This window comes from Schistocerca cancellata, chromosome 2 (genome assembly GCF_023864275.1).
Source record: "Schistocerca cancellata isolate TAMUIC-IGC-003103 chromosome 2, iqSchCanc2.1, whole genome shotgun sequence".
Taxonomy (NCBI): Eukaryota; Metazoa; Arthropoda; class Insecta; order Orthoptera; family Acrididae; genus Schistocerca; species Schistocerca cancellata.
In genome coordinates this window covers 1,050,772,103-1,050,794,125 of record NC_064627.1, presented here as the reverse complement: position 1 = coordinate 1,050,794,125, position 22,023 = coordinate 1,050,772,103, and the positions used below count along the sequence as shown (strand labels likewise).

General features: G+C 37.2%; 1 protein-coding gene across 2 annotated transcripts in view; it reads left to right on the top strand.

Moving 5' to 3' along the window:
• LOC126163031 (uncharacterized) overlaps positions 1-22,023 on the top strand; it is a 300,543-nt gene that overhangs the window by 170,004 nt on the left and 108,516 nt on the right. The window lies entirely within an intron of this gene.

Genomic DNA, 22,023 nt, shown 5'->3' with positions numbered 1-22,023 from the left:
CTCAAAATTGGAAATTATTCTTATTGAAAAATTTGCTGAACCTAGTTGCTTTAGGACAGGGCTTCACAACATACGTGCTCACGGAGCAAGCTGTGAGCAGCAAGGCGCAAGCACGGAGCAGTGCGAGCATGCTACCCCCACTACCGGACCAGAGTGGAGAGTGGGGAGAGTCACATGGGGCACACAACAGCTGCCGCCAGTCAATGTAAATCCACGGCCACCTGCAGGGATATCACTCTCTAATTATTACTGTGACAAATGAAACAAATAAAGGAGAATGTACATGTGCTACATAATTTTATTAGCTTAGTGTATGCCTCTACATTGTCACTGAAGTGTAGGATTCTCTGTTATCTTGTACTTTTTGCCCTTCACAATTGCGTCTATGTTCGGAGTAATGGTTCTTGTGCATCGTAGGTGCAGCGTGCAGTTTAAATTTCGATCAGACAATGCGTTTCTCAGGCGCGTCTTGTTACATTTCATTGCAGAGAACAGTTATTCACAAACATACATGGAACCGAACATTGATATTATTGTAGCCGCCAGTTTGTGCAAATGAGGAAATTTATCCTGAGGGAAGTGTCTGTAAAATTCCAAAATGTTTTTCTTGTTCTGAAATTTGTCTCTGTATTCTCTGTCACACTGCAGGTCAATAATTTCTAGTTGCAGCTCAGGACGAATCTCTTCAATATTTGCTGAATATGGAGAGGAGAACAGATCAGAATCACTGTCTAGTGCTGTCAGATCTTGAAAGCGTTGATCAAATTCTTTCTTAAGCGCAACTAAACTATGTGAATAACGTTCACAGTCTTTGTGAACATCTTACATGGATGATAATTTAGGAAAATGAGCTAGATTTCCTGTTTCCAGCTGACTCACCCAAAGTGTCAATTTCATTTTAAAAGCTCGTATTCGATCTATGAAATGAGTAATTAGTAGATCTTTACCATGTAGTGAAATGTTCAAAGCATTCAGATGGCTAGTTAAATCTGCTAAGAACGCCAGATCACATTTCCATGAAGGCTCTTTCAATTCAGGAACACACATGTTATTTATTTCCATGAACATATTTATCTCATCTAATAGGCAAAAATTCGATTTAATAATTCGCCACGACTAAGCCAGCGGACCTCGCTGTAATAAGGCAGGCTACCATACTGGCTTTCTACATCCTCAAGAAAGCTTTTAAATTGTCTGTGTTGTAGCCCATGCTTCCTTATATAATTGGTTGTATGAACAACAACACTCATCACATTTTTTAGAGTGATACTCTTTGCACATAAGTTTTCCTGGTGGATCACACAGTGAACGCCCCTTATTTCATTCGGCACGGTCAGTTTTTGCATTTTCTCCTTCAACAGCGCAACGAAACCTAATTTTTTCCCTGTCATCGCTGGTGCACCGTCTGTAGACACCGAAACTAAAGAATTCCACAACAATCCTATATTTTCAACACTTTCTTCAACACTACTTAAAATATCACCTCCGGTTGTAGTGTTCTTCATGGCTACTACATCGAGGAGCTCCTTCCTCACCTGAAGATCTCTATTAACACCTCTAATAAATATGGAAAGCTGCGCTGTTCCAGTGATATTAACACTTTTGTCCAGAGCTAGAGAATACGCCATAAAATCTTTATAGATATTTGCAAGCTGGCTCTGGACGTCTGCCATGTCCTGTATGCGACGCATAATGGTCATGTCAGATAATGGCACAATCCGAAACTGTTCAACTTGAGATGGACACAGATGTTCCACTGCAACTACCAAACATCTTTTATTAAATCGCCATCAGTGAAGGGGCGCAGGGATTTTGCTAAAAACAAAGCAATTTTGTAGCTCACTCTGAGAGCTGCCTCAGTTGATTTTTCTTCGTCATCCAGATCTTCTTCGGATAGCTTCCTTTTAAGTTTAATAACTTCCTGTGCACGATCTGGTCCATCACATTTTCCACTTCCGTAGTCTTTCGCGTGGTATGACATATAATGTCGCTGCAAATTAAGTTTCCTAAAAGAATTCAGCATTTTGTGACATACTAAACATTTTGCAACACCATCTTTTTCTGTAAACAGATACAATTCCTCCCAATAGGGGTTGAACTGCGAAAGCATATTTGGGGTTACACAACGGCGACTTGACATGATTCTTCACCAGCGAAGTGACTGTTAGAGCTTTTAACGTTACACAATCGGCGCGAATTCAATAGGCACGCTGCGGTCCTATTCATACGTGTGTGCACATTTCCCCTCCCTCCCCTCCCTCCCTACTCCGCGACCTTGCACCTGCTCGCGAGCACGTGCCTGAGCAGACGCGAGTACTCACGCTCAAAACCAGCCAGTTGTTAAGCCCTGCTTTAGGAGATCCAAAATATGAATTTTCCAATTAAGATTCTCATCTACATGTATATCAAAAATCTTAGTCTGCTCTACCCTGGCTACTGTCTTCTGTTGATGTGTTATATTTACTGAAGGAACTGTACTCTTGCACTAGAAAATTGGATGTACTGTGTTTTTTCAGAGTTCAGAGCAAACCCATTCACAGAAAACCAATTAGTAACTTTTCCAAAGACATTCTTTGTATAATTTTCTATTGGAGTTTCTTTAATGGATTAACAATTATGCTTGTATCATCAGCAAACAGTGTCAGTTTAGCTTCTTGTTTCAGATAAGAAGCGAGGTCATTTACATATATCAAGAACAGAAGGGGACCCATGATTGAACCCTAAGGAACACCTAATGTAATTTCACCTTAGTTAGATGAAGTGGGAAACTTCCTTAAATTACTTAAACCATATAAAGAAACTTACAATATGACTTAAACCACTTATATGCTGTCCCATTTATACCATAGAATGGTAATTTCTGTAACAAAATGTCAAGGTTCACACAATCAAACGCTTTGGATAAGTCACAGAAAATTCCTATTGGTGACATTTTACTATTTAAAGACTCTATTATGTTGGCAGTGAAATTATATATTGTTGTCTCAGTGGAATACCATTCTTGAAATTCAAACTGTATTTTACTAAATATCCCATTACTGTTGAGATGGCTAACACTCTTCAGTACATTACTTTCTTGACGATTTTTGAAAATGCTTTAAGCAAGAATACTGGCTGGTAATTATTGACATCTGTGGTATCCCCTTTTTTTGTAGAGAGGCTTGATAATGGTATATTTTAACCTGTCTGGGAAAATATCTTGAGTTAGTGATGCATTACAGATATGACTCAGAACATTAGCTGTGACAGCTTCACATTGTTTTAATATGTTGTTAGAGATGTCATGTACCACAACAGAACATTTATTTTTCAAAGATTTAATGATTTTCCTTATTTTACAAGATGTTGTTAGATGAAAATTAATCTGACTAGGATTTCTCAAAATTGACTCTTCAATATACTACTTGGCTTTTTCACCAATTGTTTCACCTACACTTAAGAAATGGTTGTTAAGTACATTAGCTTCTTGTGAACTGTTGGTTAAGATGGTCTCATTCTCTTTAATAGTAATGCTACCTACCCTGGTGGTTACATTTCCTCTCTCTCCTCTAACAATATTCCATACTGATTTGATTTTATTGTTGAGTTGTTAATTTCATCTTTAATATGCATATTTTTTGATTTTCTGACAACTTTTCTCAGTATGTTCCAATAATTTTTATAGTGTACAATTGCTTCTCAGTCTTTACTAATTCTTGCTGCCTCATAAAATTTTCTTTTTCTTTCTGAAGACACTTTAATACCTGCAGTGACCCAAGGTTTCTTTGAAAACTGTTTGGTGTTACATTTAGTAATTTTTTTGGGGCAACAGTGTTTAAAAATGGGTATAAATTTACCAAGAAATATGTTGCATTTATCATTGGCATTTGGCTCGTTATACACATCTCCACAATTAACATTTCTTAAACTTTCTCTGCAGTACTCTATAGATATTGGGGTGACCAGCCTTAGACTTTTACTTAATGGTTTCAGAGCTGTACACCACACTAAGTTTTGTAAGTTAATCAGTTGTGCATCTTGGTCTGATAATCCATTTATCACAGGGTAAGCATGTGTTAGTCTTACATCCTCTTGCTGTACAAATGTGTTATCTATTAGTGTGCTACTGTCTTGAGTTATATGTGTAGGGAAATTGATCACTGATTCTAAGTTTTATGTAATTAATAACATTGCTAGTTCACTTTTTCTATTGGAATTGCTTAGAAAGTTTTCATTGAAATTGTCACAGATTAATAACTTCTTCTTTTTGTTTGACAGACAGGATAATAGGGATTCAAACTTATTTATGAACACTTTCAATCTTCTAATGGTAACCTGTACACTGTTGCTACATAGCTAGCTATAGTTCACATGCACAAACTTCAAAGTGCTGATCGACACAAAATTTGCTTAATTCTACTGTTTTGTACTTGTGCCCTTGTTTTGTGTAAATGGCAACTTCTCCTTTATCTGTTCTAGATCTGCAAGTGTAAGATGCAAAATTATACCCATATATACTTACGCTTTCCATCCCCACAGTTACATGGTGTTCAGACAAAGTATATCAATCTCATTCTTATGTTTGAGAGCATCTAAACACATTGACAGCTCATCTACTTTATTTTTTATTCCCCTGGTATTTTGATGAAGGAAATTGATACTACCCTTTGCTTTATCTCTCTTTACTGTACATGAAGCTTCTTTTTTTCTGTTTTTCTTGATTATTGTCTGTCTGGACTTTGGCTTTAACCCAAAATACCTATCTGGCTGGTACCATTAACCACAAGGATCATCCCTTGTGTGACCAAGGCCCCCCTTTACAGTATCTGCTAATAGAGAAGCTGGTTTAATTGAACTAACCAGGATATGTCCAAGTGCCCAATACAGACATCCACACTTTGAAACTCTGGACTACTTGTATGAAGTGTGACCCAAAAACTGACTGGTTGCATGTCTTGCCAATATCTGTGGACACTGAGAAGCTAGTGTAAAAGGGGTATAGTTCTTAGTAGCCCAGATGACACATTCAAGCTCACATGCAAATTGTGATCTAGGTGACAGTATACTGGGAACAGTGGATTGAGAGAACTTGGAAAATGGCTTTAGCCAACAGATCACGGCCAGCTTCTGCACCCACATTTCACTACATTTAATATAACTGAATATGTAATAACATGGGCTATAGAAAAGCAATTTATTTGGGAACAATAAATTGAAGGAGTCTAAGATCCAAATGCAGTGTAAGGTATTTGGAAGAGAATTTTAGTAAAGCTTAATAAGATAGAGGAGGCTTTTAACAGCTGGAGAAAAATAAAATAAAAATCAAGACCAAATTTAATGAAAATCAAAACGTACCTTTAAATACAGAGAAACATAGGAGGAATGGAATTCAGGTGTAGGCTTTGTTTTAAACAAGAAAATCAGAAGCACAGTTACATATATTGAAAGGAACTCTGATATAATCACTAGACATGTTAAAGAAGAAGAAGATATTCCATTATATATTGTGCAGTTCTCTGCACCAGTCTGCTCATATTATGGTAAGGAGGTAGACTTCTATGAAGAGTTACAGTAACTGATAAATAACAGAAAATCTCACTACAAGATGATGGGGATTCTAATACAGAAGTAGGATAAATGATTTGTTGTTAGAAAACTTTGAGTATTACTCCAGAAATGAGTGATCTACATTAGTAAAATTTGTTGAGATGCATGTGTTTGTCATTAATACATTCTTTGAGAAGAAAGCAAATTTAAAATAAACATTACAAGGACCAAATTGAACTAACACTGAAATTGACAATATTTTATCAGACATTAAGGTATTGTCATGGATGTCACTATTGTGCACCTCTTTAGAATATTAAGTGATCATAGAATAGTAAAGTATGGAGTAAAAGGAGACATGACATAGAAAGAAAAGTACTCATCAGGCAAGTAATCAGAATAGTAGCTTATGAGGATTTATTCAAGAATAAGAAGGCATAACAGGTTAAATAAGACATATAGTTCAGCATCTTAGAAAATGAAAACATCAAAAAAGAGGCAGTTATGATGTGGTATCCAAAATATATGATTAATTAAAATTGCTTTGCATTACCTAGATCTTATTTTTCACATCACCTTCAAAGTAGTCCCTCTGGGAGTGAAAACACCAATTCTAATGTTTCTGTCCCCTTGGTAGTCTATCCTGTGGAAATCTTTCTTTTTTAGCGTGTGTGATTCATTTCCCTCAGTTTATCAGGCCTTCACCCCCTTCAACTTGTTTTGGATGGTGGATGAGGGAACAACTGCACATATAGTATTTTTGGCCTAGGGGATTTCTATTGTGGTAATTTTTGCTTGGTTTCAAGATCACAGCTGTACAGTCAACTTTCGTAATCAAAGACTGTCCTTGAAAGAAAGTTTGGAACATCTTGAAGCAGTTGTTAAGTATCTTGCAGACTTACCATCTTGTAAGAGTTATGGTCAAACTTCTCCACAGTCCTTCTAATTTTCAATTCTTCGGGTGGAATACATTAACATTTACCATAACTTACTCTCAAGATGTCGCAGTAGTCAATTTATTATGGTCTATCTACAATGTAGCAGAATGAGATCCCTCACTTCCCATCCACTTTCTAGTATGATGCCGGTTAATAGCTGACCACATTGATGAGAATTTAAACTGGAAGGGAGGGGGGAATTGGAACTCCTAAAACAACTTAGTTCAATGATGTTTGCACGTAGAATCATTGCAAATCTTGAGGAGTGACAAATTTCTTAAGTTCAATATTGTGCATATTTTCATTCAATAATGTCATGTGGAATAATGTTCTGGGGTAACTCAACTTTAAGATTGGAAGCGCTCATTGCACAAACACATACTGTAAGAATAATATGTAGCGCTCACCCATGACCACCTTCTAGACATCTGTTTAAGGAGTTAGGCATTTTGAATACTGCCTCACAGTATATTTATTTCCTCCTGAAGTCTACTGTAAATAATTCACTGCAGTTCAAACGAAGCAGTGATGTACATAATTATAATACTAGAGGAGAAAATGAGATTACGCTACATAAGATTGTCTTTAGCACAAAAAGAGATGCACATTCCTGCCACCACAATTTTTGATTACCTGTCCAAGACACTTCATTACGATTAATTTTACAAATGTTCCACAGAACATGAAACTAAGTAATTAACTAACCTGGGACAGTCATCATTATCTGTTGACCTTTGCCTATATATGAAATGCTTATGCCAGTGATGTTCTTATGTCTGACCTGTCTCCTAAAGCTTGCTGTAGATTTGTGTATTTCTGCAGTGGTTTTCCCAAGCTTAAAACAAAACTTAATGCAGACACACTGCTCTTTGAAGTTGCCATCGTAAAACCACAAACTCACAGAAACATGACAATGGAAATAACCTCACCAACAACTAACCAAATCACTCTGTTCTCAGCCACTTGCTACACTGATTCAGGAAGGGTGTATGGGCAGATGCCTAACAGTGTTTCAGTGTACTCATAGCCATTTGCATGAAAAATTAAAATTTTGGGAACTTTTGAATACCACCTTGTATTTAATGAAGAAACTTAATGAACAACAAAAGATGTTAGAAGTAAGAGGAAGGCAAAATCTGAAATGAAACTTTAGATAATTATGGGAACATTTCTGAATATGCCATATTAAATGAATTATTTGGAAATGTATTCGAAAAGATGAGAGAGTAAAAGATGCAGAACTGATGAGAGAAACTATTGAGAACACTAAGAGGGTGAAGCAAGCCAAATCATAACTTATATTTGGTAGATACCACATTTATGGCAGATGGAGCAGTAAATAACAAGAGAGAGAAAATCCTGGAATAAATCTTCTATTATGCAGCAGTGTGAATGCTGTTTTGAAACTTCCTGTCAGATGTAAATTGTGTGAAGTATCAGAACTTGACTCCTTTGCCCTGCCTTTCACAAGCAGTGCTCTTAGACTGAGCTATCGAGGCATAACCTGCGAGTTGCTTCAGTTCTGCGGACACCCCCTGCTGCTTTCCAAATGGCACATTCATTCAGTTAGTCAAATAATGGAAAATCCAGGATGGAACGTAACAGTATTATGAAAAGGAAAGTTGCTACTCACCATATAGTGAAGATGCCGAGTTGCATATAGGCACAACAAAAAGACTGTCAGAAATAAGCTTTTGGCCAGCAAAGCCTTTGTCAATAACAGATCACACACACACACACACACACACACACACACACACACACACACACACACAAGCACAAACACAACTCACACACACACATGACTGCAGTCTCTGGCAACTGAAGCCACACTTCAGTTGGCAGAGACTGCAGTCGTGTGTGTGTGTGTGTGTGTGTGTGTGTGTGTGTGTGTGTGTGTGTGTGTGTGTGTGTGTGTTTGCGTGTGTGTGTGTGTGTGTGTGTGTGTGTGTGTGTGTGTTGTCTATTTTTGACAAAGGCCGTGCTGGTCAAAAGCTTATTTGTGACAGTCTTTTTGTTGTCCTATATGTGACTCAGCATTTCTGCTGTACATCCAGTTAGTCAGTCACACACCCGTTTCATAAAACCCATCATGAAGCAGAACCTTCAGGGAAGTAGAATGAGTACATTAATTGGCAGAAGCAGTCACTATAGGCTACTCAACTGAAGTGTATTAATAACTGATAAAGTGCTATGTACTCAAATGGAAAGTATGCGAGTTACTAAATTTTGAGTCAGAATTGCTGGCTGTCTCTTATATTCAGTAAGGGAAGTGCTTAGTACTGTTACAACATACTTATAAAAGTGAAAGTGACAAAACTGTTCAAGGTTTTGGAACTATTAGTTCCTTCCCCAGGAAGGAGAGGGGTACAGGTTGGGGAAGGTGAGAAAGAAAGGGCTGGTCACTCAGGCCCAAGGATGAGAGAGACCCACATGTTGTGAGGATGAGTATTGACATTGAGGAAGAGTGAGATGTTATAGGGAGTGGGAGGTCAGAGATGGTACGTTGGTGAGCATGTGCCAGCTTCAGTCCAGAGATGATAAGGGCAGAATGAGAAGTGAAGATACATTAGTGGGAACAGTTAAGATCTAAGATAGCAGAAAATAACAGAAAGAGGGAAGCGAGAAGAACAAAAATAGAAAAATAAAAGCAATACAAAATAAAAGATACATAACGAATAAAAAGCTATAATGAAAATTGTAGAACTTTCAGCAATTAAATACAAGGTAGGGGAAAATCAAAAGGGTTCCAAGTTTTTTGGTGGGATTGAGTACCCAACAGGGCTAGGAAAGGAACAACACAGAGCTTGGTTATGAAAACTCAAGAGACTGTTTGGGAGAATGCATGACATGTTCAGCAGCAAGTGCACATCCACACATACAAAGATACAAAGATTAGGCATTACAGCATCTTGATAAAATGTGTAGCTCAGTACTCAAGCAAAAACTTAATTCTGAACAGAAAAGGCAATCTGGAAAACATCTTGAAGGAAGAACGAAGGATTATGAGGAAAAATTCGTGGCCCAGAAAAAACAGAGCACAGACACACACTGAAGCAACAGAAATATAATCCCCAGCAGCAGACATGATTAGGAAATGAAGACTACAATTTTAGACATGTTCAGAGACTCCCAAGAATTAGGCTCACACACAATTATGGCATATATGGGAAAATTAAAGAATATACCATCTAACAAGTTAAAAAGGACCTTGAGGGAGCCCAAGTAGAAGCAGTGGAAATATTAGACTGAATCTGTTCAGTCAAAAGGTGAAGTGTTGGTGGTACACCCAGAGAATGAGGGGAAAAAAAGTAGACAGAAGAAAGAAATTTAGTCCACAGGGAAAGAAGGTTAGCCATATGGGAAAGTGAATCTAAAAGAAAAAGTCCAATATGGAGGGTACATACATTAGAAAGCAAGGCACCACTGTTATGTCAATACTGTACTGGCTTTCTTCTTTCTTGCTGTAGTTCAACAAGTGTGATGAGTCTGAGAATGGTGTTGCTGCAGTTGCTTCCCTGACTTGTTTATTCTGACTAAAGCATGCAGGAATGTAAAGCTGTAACATAGCACAGAAATTGAGTGCACAATCTTACTGTCACAGTGTAGCATTGACAGGATGAAAATGACTGGCTCTCGGGATCAGATGGTCTCCTTAGCAACCTGGGTGTGAATTGGGCCGCTGTGGTGCAGAGGGGATGGAGTGGCAGGTTGTAGAGACAGAAGTGCTGGTTGGGGGTGGCTAGGAAATCTCAGCTACAAGATAAACATATTTTATTCATCTTGGATTACAATGTCACAGTGCTGTGGTGCCCCTGGATATGCTCTCTGGAGGCACGTAGTCCACGGGCAATGCTAATTATGTGAGGAAGTTGGGGTGGTGTGACAGCCAGTTGATGACCATGTCCCATTTTGCTGACACTGTATACGTCACTCTGCAGTGTGTGATGGCTACTGGGTTAGAAGTTTGCACTGGTGTGGAGAGATGATGGCAGTACCACTCTAGCTGCAAACTGCTGCTCTCCAATGCAGAAGGTCAGTGCTGCTCTGGCCCCTGAGGGATGACTCCCTGTTACTGCCTAAGTCTGCAATGGTGGACTTAGAATTGTGAGCTGGGTGATACTTTTTACATGAGGCCATTGGAGGGCATGGGGCTTTTAGTATTTTTGGAAGTGGGAACTTACTGAATTAGTCAGAGGGTGAGTGGAGAATGCTGTCTGAAACATTTGTTAGCCAGTAAGATCTGTAGGGTACTTACAAAGTAGGGAGCTTGGGAAAGGTTGTAGGTGTCTATGTGTTGAGTGATTTGATTCAGTTGTGGAGCACACACACTTTGCCACAGATGCCTAGGCTCTAGGCAAGGAAATGTTTCATGTGGAAGGAGTGGCAGCAGTCAAAGTGTTGGTATTGTTGCTCATTGGTTTGTTTGGTAAGGACTGGTGTTTGGATATAGGCTTGTGGAGGTTGCAAGAGTTTTGGCAATTTCTGTGCTGTAAATAAACTACCATCTGCTCTGTAGTAGTTGTCAAACTCTCAACTGGATGAAATCTTCTTAATCTTGAATTCAGTGCCAATGTCAACTAAAGCAGTGTTCTGACAACTTGGAGTTACAATTAGAATTTATTGTACATTGACTAAGCATCAGACAAAAGATTAGTTATTAGGATGCGTCTTTTTGTGAGGCTGACATTCTGTTCAGTCTTCGACATTCAACCAACTAAATGAAGCACTATTTCAGAAAGATCCAATATATATGGACGTTATTGCCATGTATTATGTTGGTGTCACTGATATTCCTTGGAGTTGCATACATTGCGGAAGTCTCTTTGTTGTACTTACTATGATGGCAAGCACAGCATTACAGCTTTTGTCATTGCATGGAGCCCATGAGGTATAACTTGGACAAGTAAACTGAACAGCCACAACAGGACGTGCTCTGTAATAAATCTTCATACATAATAAACATAGTTCTAACCCTCTAAATGACTTTTCTATTCAACTTTACCTAAATGCACAACTATATACACTTTTAATTTATACGCAAGCTGATATGGGATTTTCCTATTAATCAGATGCTTTTTTACTGAAATTATTACCGATAAAATAGCATAAAATTTTGTATCCTTTCAAGGTCAGTATTAAGGAAGGCGGTTTTGGATTTGGAAAAGGACCTGGTAACTTGTGCTAGGAAGAGGACTTAAATTGTTGCAAGAAGCGAAAGACATCTTCTTCACCAAGAGTCCAGACACATTGAAGTCTTCGACAGTCTGTACCAAACCGGGGTGCCCAATTTCTGGGCTCTGAGAAATTTAAAACAAATTTTGACTTATTGAATATATGTTGAATTAAATTGGGGTGTTTTATTTGATCCTATATGATGCATAGAATACAGCAAAGAGACATGCATGCAGGACACATTGAAAACAAAAAATATTCTTTATCATGTAGTTCCATACCATTTTTCTTACATTCTAACGTTATTGATTATAAATAACAATATATACAAATTTAATGTAGCAATTCTAACATTATTGATTATAAATAACAATATATACAAATTTAATGTAGCAAAAACTCTTCACCTGTCTTTATGGCCGAGGTCACTAATGCATTCTTGTGTGGTGGTCCTCTACATGGACCGAGCGAGGTGGCGCAGTGGTTAGCACACTGGACTCGCATTCGGGAGGACGACGGTTCAATCCCGTCTCCGGCCATCCTGATTTAGGTTTTCCGTGATTTCCCTAAATCGCTTCAGGCAAATGCCGGGATGGTTCCTTTGAAAGGGCACGGCCGATTTCCTTCCCCATCCATCCTTCACCCGAGCTTGCGCTCCGTCTCTAATGACCTCGTTGTCGACGGGACGTTAAACACTAATCTCCTCCTCCTCCTCTACATGGGGGTAAGCTGGTTTAAATCCTGCTGGTGGTAAAAATTTTTAATGCCAGTATTTGGCTGGCGAGGAGAGGAGCAGTAGTGGTGTAAAGTTTCAAATCACCAGACTGTGTGCCAATGTCCTGGTGTAAATAGCTAACACTATTGATGGTGAACCATCCGTCAGATGGGGCATTAAGACTGTGGCCCCCTTCGTGCTATTCGGGAGGAGTAGGCTATGTGCTGGCAGCAAGTTTCACTCTCTGCAATCTTTCATCATCATCATCATCATACAACGCAAATACTACATTATGCTACACACACACACACACACACACACACACCCACACACACCCATGCAGTACATACATGTAGTATTACAAGTATTGTAATGGAGCATTTTACAAGTAAATAAACAAAATAAAAAAGTACTCTTCAACACTGAAATTCCTCTTCCATCAGATGGTCCTTGAGCATCTTTGGAAAGTTACTGTGATGCACACTGTATGTAGGTTTTTAGGCAGGCTCCCTAGTAATTTCATACCTGAGTACTGAGGCCCTTTTTCAAGAATTGTCTGTAGCTGGGGAATGCTTCGTACATCATTCTTCCTCCATGTGTTGTGAGTGTGTACACAAGCATTTGGAATGACGACAATGAAAATTTGTGCCAAACTAGGATTCAAACTTGGATTTCATGCTTTATATGAAGGGTCACTTCAACTACTTTGGCTACCTGTGGACAACTCATGGTCTGACACAAATTTCTATATGTCATCTCTCCTGCATCACAGCCTGTACTCGGACACACGTTATGCAATTTCCAAATGGGAGAGGACATTTTAATTGAAAGTGACTGCCTGGTATCGGCGGATGAATATGACACTGCAGTGCCTGTGTTGTTAAGAAGCACAATGCAATGTTCCTTCAGAACATGCAGTCTGAAGTAACATTGCATCAGTCTTCTTAATGGCATAGACACTACAATATTTTAGTTTCAGAAGTCTTTCTTCTTCATATGATCCTGATTGCCTTTTTTCCCATTTGCACAGCCTTCTGTTTGTTTCTGAAAACTGCATATATAGTTTATTTTATTTTATTTTATTTTATTTTATTTTTTTTTTTATAACTAGTCCCTGTGAGCTATTGAGCTGTGACATTTGCTGAAATGAATGCTCTTCTCTTGAGCTGTTCCAACATTTTGGTCACTGTTCAGTATTGTCATGTCACCTGTATACAATATTTTCTTTTCTTTCTCTTCGAGATCTATATTATTAATGAACAGGTTGTAGCGGTTCTGCCTACTTTGTTTATTTCCTTTGGTGTCCTTGGTGTCAATGTACTGCGTTGCTACACTGGCTGAAAAATGGGTTGTGGTTTCCAACACTGACTACTGTAAATAATGTAGTCCACAGGTGCACAGTTGCGTTTCACAGTACTTTAATTTCACTATTCACAACCCCCTAATAATGCACAGTTATATGGCCACTGCATTGTTGTTTAATTTTCGATAAGCCTCATTAATAGTTTGCTGGCAAACCTCCACATACTGCTACAATAGTTTCCTGTTGAACATATGCAAGCAGTAATACCTAACCACAAAGTTCACAGTTCTTGAAGAGTAGAAAGGTATGTATGGAGCAGCCACTGTCATTGTTTTTACACATGGCCTAATTGTTTAACACTTATTCGCCAGTTAATTTGAAGCATTGTTGTTGTTCTAACCAATACAGGTTTTTTGTCTGAAACTCGGCCGTGGACTGACTGTCTCGTGACCAAAAATGGGACCCTTATACATCCTCACAATAATAGATACTGAAGTTACACGTTGTTCAAAGTTAAATTTACAGAAATCACAATTAAAACTCAACTCATTCGATTAAGCTGAGTACATTGAAAAATTGGTTCTTTTTGACAGTTTCCTCTACTGCAAGAGTTAGTCTGAATTATTTGTTTAAATTATGAAATTAACAAATATTGTTATGCAAACAATACTTTTGAGAAAACTGTTAAATATTTTGGACATGTTTTTGAATGGAGCTAAATAAATATTTTAAGAATACTATTAGTTGCTCCTCCAAATGTTTATAACTAGTACAGAATTTATATTTTTTTTATATGTCAACAACAGAATTTAAGTTGTGAAACTATTACTGATTTCACCCCCTATAACAAAAGTATTAACTAGGAATAGTCGAAATAAATTGGAAAATCAATCATGTACATAAAACTAAGCATAAAACTAAGCACAAAATTAGATCTGGTGTTATGTTCTTTAAAACTGAGGACCAACCTTTCTGTTCTATGAAAATGCATATTATATTCACGTATTTTAATGGTACTTAATTCAAAATTGAAAAAATGAATTTTAAGGAGGCAGATGGCAAAACAAGAGGGGAAGTAAAGATATCCCATCTTTCTTCGTCACAAGATGAAATAGCAGTTGGTTTCTGACTGATATGTGTCCCATATCAATACATGCTGTTTCTTGTTTCATAAATACGATTGTATCCAGTTCCCTCATGCCCTCCAATATTATAGGTTTCCAATCTCTGTATCAGTATTTTGTGGTCAGTAGTGTTGAGTCCTTTGGAGAGACCCAGAAACAGTTGTAGATACAACTTTTTTTTCGTCTAAGAACTGTACAATGTACTGTGTCAGACTGCCAATTGCTGATTCTGTAGATTTACTCTTTCTGGAATCACACTATGATGGTACAAAAATATTATGTTTGTCCAGATAATTGACTGATCTTGTATACATAAGCATTCCCAGGATTTTTGAAAAATGTGGTACACTGAAATTGGCCTGTAGTTGTTGGGGTCATCCTTATCCCTGTTTTGTACACTGACACTACCCAGCATATCTTCCGTTTTTCTGGAAAAATTCCTTCTCTGAAAGAGGTTTTTGTTATGTCTAGGACTTGTGTGATTATTGGTTCACTTACTACCTGTATTATGTGATTTGATATTTCGTCACCTATAGCTGATTTCTTGGACTCCAGCTCCTGCACAATTTTCCTCAGTTCATCTTCTGTGATTGGCTTCAAGAACATGGTCCTGCTTAATTTTTCTAAATTTCTTAGTAAACTTCTTTTTTGGAATATTTCTTTCTAGTTCAAGTTTTTTACTACATTTATATAGTTATAATTGTGTATGTTAACTATTTCTCTGCCATCTGTAACCACTGTTTTGTTTATTTTTATTGGCGTAATATCTGTTTCTTTGTTTGATTCATTTTTTTACCTTTCTTTCGGCATTAAACAAGAGAGGAATTTCCTATTTTATTATGTCACTTTTCAGATCTAGCATAATCATTGTGATTAATTAATAAAACTGTAAATAACAGTTATAATTAAAATGATAGCCTTTTTATCCAATTCGGTTACAGGAGACACGTCAAAAAAAATTTAATACTATGTTATAGCTAACTCAAATTATCAGTTTATTCTCCATGAATTTTTCTATTGAGTAATAAGATTTCTCCCACAAAATCTTTGGCTGCCTTATGTTTAGATTTTAAGTATGTTTTTGCCAATTAATATATTGTGTATTTTCATCCCATATACTGTGGAGACTGTGTCAAATTTCAGTTGTTGTGTGGGAAGCATAAAATTCTCTTTGTTTCTTGTGTTATTAAGTGTGACTAAACTGATTCTCCTCAAATAATTTTTGTCTGATGTGTAAGGAGATTGTAATTTCAGAAATGTGTAGGGAGGGAAGAGTTAGGATTTATAGTTTCCAAAATAATGGATGTAAAGATTCTTTTTCCCGTGCAGGGTACATGTATCTGACACTTTCCTTCTGAAGCTTCAGTATCCAAGATACACTACTTCCATAGAAAGTAATACCATACTTAATGAAAAATTCAAAATAAACGTGATACGCTGTTTTTTTATGTGCTCACATTAGTAGGCTCTGTTAGTATTTACTTGATTGGAAGTCAACATGCATTTTACAGCTTAAGTTTTTGTCCACATGTAATCATAGGAATTTGATTACATAAACTTTTTCCATGAACTGATTGTTGTGCTGTTGAAATGTACCAAATGGGTTTCTGCAGTGTTCTGCTTTAACCCATTTAACTGGAAACAGTTAATGGTTTGGAATTTTTTTTCTGTATTACCAGCTTCTAGTAGAACAGAATTATTAGCTGCAAACAGAATTGCTGAGAAATTTATATGTACGAGTTAGTCAGTTATGTATGAGGGCTATTTGGAAAAGTTTTACAGTAGTAGTTTTTTGTACCAGATTTATCAAATCTATGCCATCCAGCGATACCACAGTGGTGTCATGTGCGAAACTGCGGTCAACGGTCAGTGACACCACAGTGGTGTGGTGTGCATAGTATCGCTCAGTGGCTGGCAACACCATATTGGTATCATGAGCATAGTATCGCGCAGTGGCCGGCGACAGCACATTAGTATCTTTTGCATTCTGTAGGTGTTTTGTTTAGATAACAATAAGTTACACACGCCAACAACTTTTTGTTTTTAGAAGTACTTGGGCCCTTTCATCATGGCAGACAAAAGAGACAATACGATTATCTACGATGAATGTGTGGACGTCTTGTCTGACGTTCCAGACGTCTTGGCTAATTGGGAAGAAGACATTGGATATCAAAATAATGAAAGTGAAGCAAAATCATCAGAAGATAGTGAAATACCTCCAAGAAGAATTCATCAAACACTACAGTTGCCAACTGATTCAGATAAATCAGGCGAAGAAGACAGTGCACAGTGGTCAGACTTTGATATACCGAGAACCAATAATAAATTTGAAGGACCTCTGGGTCCAAACACATTTCCCAAAGATACACAGAGCGTAGAGGATATTGTAGAATTATATATTGGGAACGATCTATTTGAATATATTAGCAATGAAACCAACAAGTACTACAGTGAAAAGCGCAATAGAAGGAAACTGGATAAAAAAAATAAAATGACAAATTTGTTGATGTTATGGGACTCAAAATGGTTTGGGCTTGCAACCCTTATGGGAACTGTACAAAAAAGCAAAGACCGATGATTATTGGTCAACGAATCCATTGATAGACACCCGATATTTTGCAAAATGTAACTGATTATTTTTCCAAAAAGTTTCTTTAAAGTTTTGACCTAAGTCAAAACATCTCAATTGATGAAGGAATGATACCATGGCATGGAGGGTCAAATTTTAAAGTTTACAATCTGTCAAAAATTATGAAATATGACATACTCATTCAGACGTTGCGTGATTCGAGTATGGGATACATTTCCTCATTCAAGATATATTCTGGTGCTGGACAGCCTTTAGCAAAAACAGTGATGGAACTGTTGACACCTTCTTATAGAAAGTGGCATCACCTCTACATGGATAATTATTATAACAATGTAGAACCTGCAGAGAAGTTAATTGAAAAAAAAAAAAATAATAAAAAAAATCGAGTTTGTAGAATGATATGGTAAAATAGAGCATTTCTGGAAAAATTAAAGCATGCAAAAGTGTTTGTGTTTGAAGCTTGTCATCAATGGAAAGGTGAAGTACTTGCAGAGATATGGAGAGCTTCAAAAACTAAAATGTTACGAATGATTTATACAATACATAATGCCACTTTGACTGACAGAAGAAAATGTAGAAAAACCAATTACACAATAACTTGACAGTGTATTAGACTACAACAAATACATGGAAGGAGTGGATCAGGCAGACCAATATTTTTGTTACTACCCCATATACAGAAAAACTATAAAATGGTCAAATTAAAGTTTGCCTGTAGCTCTTTAATTGCACATTATTTAATGCATTCCGTACATGTTAATATTTCAATACAGAAAACAAGAGTCTCTGATTTCATGATTTTTTTGTTGAAAGTGTCTGATTCGTGGATAAAAGACCATGTACCTGCTTCTGAACAAAACTTGGAGCATACGTCTCATCATGAGCTGGTTGACAGTCTTTCCAGTCACATAAAGCAACAGCAACTAATGCTTATTTCTGAAATGGATAAACAAAACTGAAGAAAGTGCCATGTATGTTACAAAAACAAAAAACAAGAACAACAAACTTAATGTGCAAGTCTTGTGGAGTTGCGTTACATTTTGGAGACTGTTTTGCTGCATATCATATGAAAGAGAAATACTAAGTACCAAAGACAATACAAATAAATAAATACGTATGTATATCTTCGAAGTTTCATGAAAGTAGGGGAACAGGGTTGAGAATTTACGTGAACTAATTGTGAGATTAGTAAAACTTGACAATTTATAATCTCCTGGTAATGTCAAGAATGGCCGGTGACAAGCCAAGTAATCCAAATCAGTGTTGCCGGTGCCAAGCGAATAAATTTGTACAAGGCGTGCAGATGGAAAAGCTGTAGTGTCACCAGCAGTTGACCGCTATTTTGCATACAACACCACTGTGGTGTCACTGAATGGCATAGTGGTAATGAACATCAGTCAATGTACATGGGATCTCTCAACATGCTCCCCACTAACTTCACTACACCATTGCCACCTTCCTGATGACATTGGCATTGCGCCATGGAACAATTGCTTGTGAGTATGACACATCCACTCGAGGAAGGTGCCTGCAATTCTTGATTGTTACTGAAGCTCCTACCTCACAGCGCATCATTCATGTTATCAAATAAGGTATAATCAAATGAAGTGAGATATGGTGAGTATGGTGGGTGTGGCACAAAATTGAACCCCAGTGATGTCAACTTCATAGTTATTGTTTGGTGGGGTGGGTCTGCACATTGTCGTGCTGGAGGATCACTCCTTTTGATCACATTTCCTGTTACCTCTGCTGAATTGTACATGAAAATTGTGTAATGGTGTCACAATACACCCTGCTGTTGACATAGCCCGCGAGGGCACGATGTTGACGGACAACCATTGATCACACACCACAGTTAAACATTTATGAATATCGTTAGTTTACTCTATGTAACAACAAACAAGTGCTATCCTTTCACTATGCACAGTGTTCACAACTGCCATCTAGCATCTGTGTGGTGTACTAGAATCAATTCGTCGTTGTATGAGAAGATGCGCCCATAGTTTGAGCGGTATTTGCAAAACAGCGCAATTGTAAACCATTTCTGAACACCCCTTGTACAATAGGTAAAACTTTGACCATAGAATGGAGCCTTGAGGCATACCTTGTGATACTGTACTCCATTTAGAATAATAATTCACAGCATTTGCAGTGAGACAGTTACCCTCTGTTTTCTGTCATGCAGGTATGACGTAAGCTACTGCTGAGCACTGCTGTTGATCTGATATTTATCTAATTTGTAGATAAGCATAGATAGCAAGGCATGTTTTACTAAGTCAAAAGCTTTTGTTAGATCACAAACAGTACTTCCAATATTACTCTTCTGATCTAAAGTTTTACTTATTTTTTCAGTGCAGTTTTTCACTGCATCCAGAGTGTTTTTTCTATGTTGGAATCCAGATTGGTTACTTAGAATAATATCATTTTTTGCAATAAAAATTTGAACGTAGATTCCGGATACCTTCTCCAGCACTTTTAAGAGGATTAGAAAATTAGAAATAAGATGATAGTTTCCCATGTCTTTCTTCAACTCTTTCTTGAACAGGAGTCTGAGTTCTGCATACTTCAACTCACCAGGAAACCACCTCTTTTCAAAAGATTGGTTGATTGTTTCTGTTAGTGGAAGTGCTGCTATGTATATAATGCTTTATTCCCTCTACTGGATATCCCATCCCAACCAACAGAGTTTTTATTTTTAGTGGTCTTGTAACATTTTCTATTTCCTTTATTGAATTTTTTTTTTAAATCTGTGAGATACTCTGACACTTGATGAAGTCCAAATGGTTTTACTTTACTCTGATACTCTGCTATAACATCTGCCATCACTATGTTTATGGAGAATTCATTTAAATGCTCTGATATTTGAGCTGGATTAACAGTAAGGCTGTTGTGATATCAACATGGTCTTTTTTGTCTGCTCTCAGCATGTTGGATGCTGCTTACAGCTCCACAGAAGTGACATTTAAACTGACTGCTGCAAGCTGCTGCGGTACAGAGCTTACCACACACTGCAACGTGGCGCTACACACTGCACCAGAAGATGACAAATCTGCATCACCTCACTGCCTGCCATTGTGACTGGACCACACATCTTTTTAGCCTTCACACTAAGCTCACCACAGATCATCCTCAGACTACTCTCAGATTTTGCTGAGATTACAGAAGACATGACCTTATGAACTTAGAACAATGCTATTGCTTCTTTGACTACTAGCAACTATTTGAAATCCAGTATGAGTGGAATAGAGTGAGACTGCTTAGAGAGACTGAAGGATACAGATTTATGTTTGCATAATAATGTATGTATTGTAAATAAATACTGTATATTTATTTTTTAATCATTATCTAGTGTTTTATGTGTTCTAGAATGTTCGCCGGCTGCGGTGGTCTCGCGGTTCTAGGCGCGCAGTCCGGAACCGCGTGACTGCTACGGTCGCAGGTTCGAATCCTGCCTCGGGCATGGATGTGTGTGATGTCCTTAGGTTAGTTAGGTTTAAGTAGTTCTAAGTTCTAGGGGACTGATGACCACAGCTGTTAAGTCCCATAGTGCTCAGAGCCATTTTTTCTAGAATGTTCATCCATCTCATTACACTGACAAATACAATCACTATCATCTAGTTTAATCCTAAATATTTCAAGACTTAACTCTTAACAACTCATTCTGATTTGACAGCTGACTGCACTGCCTTTGTCTTACTTTTATGTTGTAAAATGAAGTCATTGTTTGCCATAGTTTTAGTTGCCATTATAACTTTTTAAAATGTAGCATTATAATGTGCTCAGCAAAATGCCTATTTTTGTTATATTTTGGTTCATTGTGGAATTACCTTTTTTTGGCACTAGACATTTTTATACCTTGAGTTATCCATTTTAAGTCTGCTAGTCATTTTGTTACATATGATTCTAAGCTGGAAGGTTTCATTGAACATTTCAAAATATCTACTTAAAAAGTTCCGACTTACTGCTACTTGAAATCCTTTCTTAACTTATTACTAAATATAGTTGAATTTTTTTCATTGAAGTTCCTTTTCATATGTGAAATTTGTCTGTTAATTTTTGGTAGTTTAATGAATAATTTAGGGTGATCACAGATACACAGATGTGAACAAAATTTATAGGCATCTTCAAACAAATGATTAGTTAAAATATTATCAATAAAAGTTGCTGACTGTGTGTTTACTCTAGTGGCTTGAGTGAAGTTTACTTTGAAACCATAGTTTTTTTATGTTGTCAATGAATTTGGACATATTACTGCTTTCAGCTGTGATTGTTATATTGTAGTCAGCAGTTATTAAGATCTTTTTCCTCTTTTCTTTATTGAGATTTTTGAGCTGGCACTGAAATTTGAATCAAAGATATTCAGTTGTCACTTTCTCTGATACTTTGTAAAGAGAAGCTACTCTTACATTTAGACACAGCAGCTCTCAAATATGCAGTCTTTATTCAGGAAATGAAAGGTATTTCTTATATGATATTTTATGTCAGAATGAAGGTGTATACATGAAACTCGATGATTTCTCTCATTGGCTAATGCAGATAAAAGTTTTAATTCATGTGTACTCTTGTTTTACTCACTTTTTCAATGGGTTGTATTATTTTTCATATTAATGGGATTATGTGAATGCCAAATTTAGAAATTTGTTTTGTCTCCA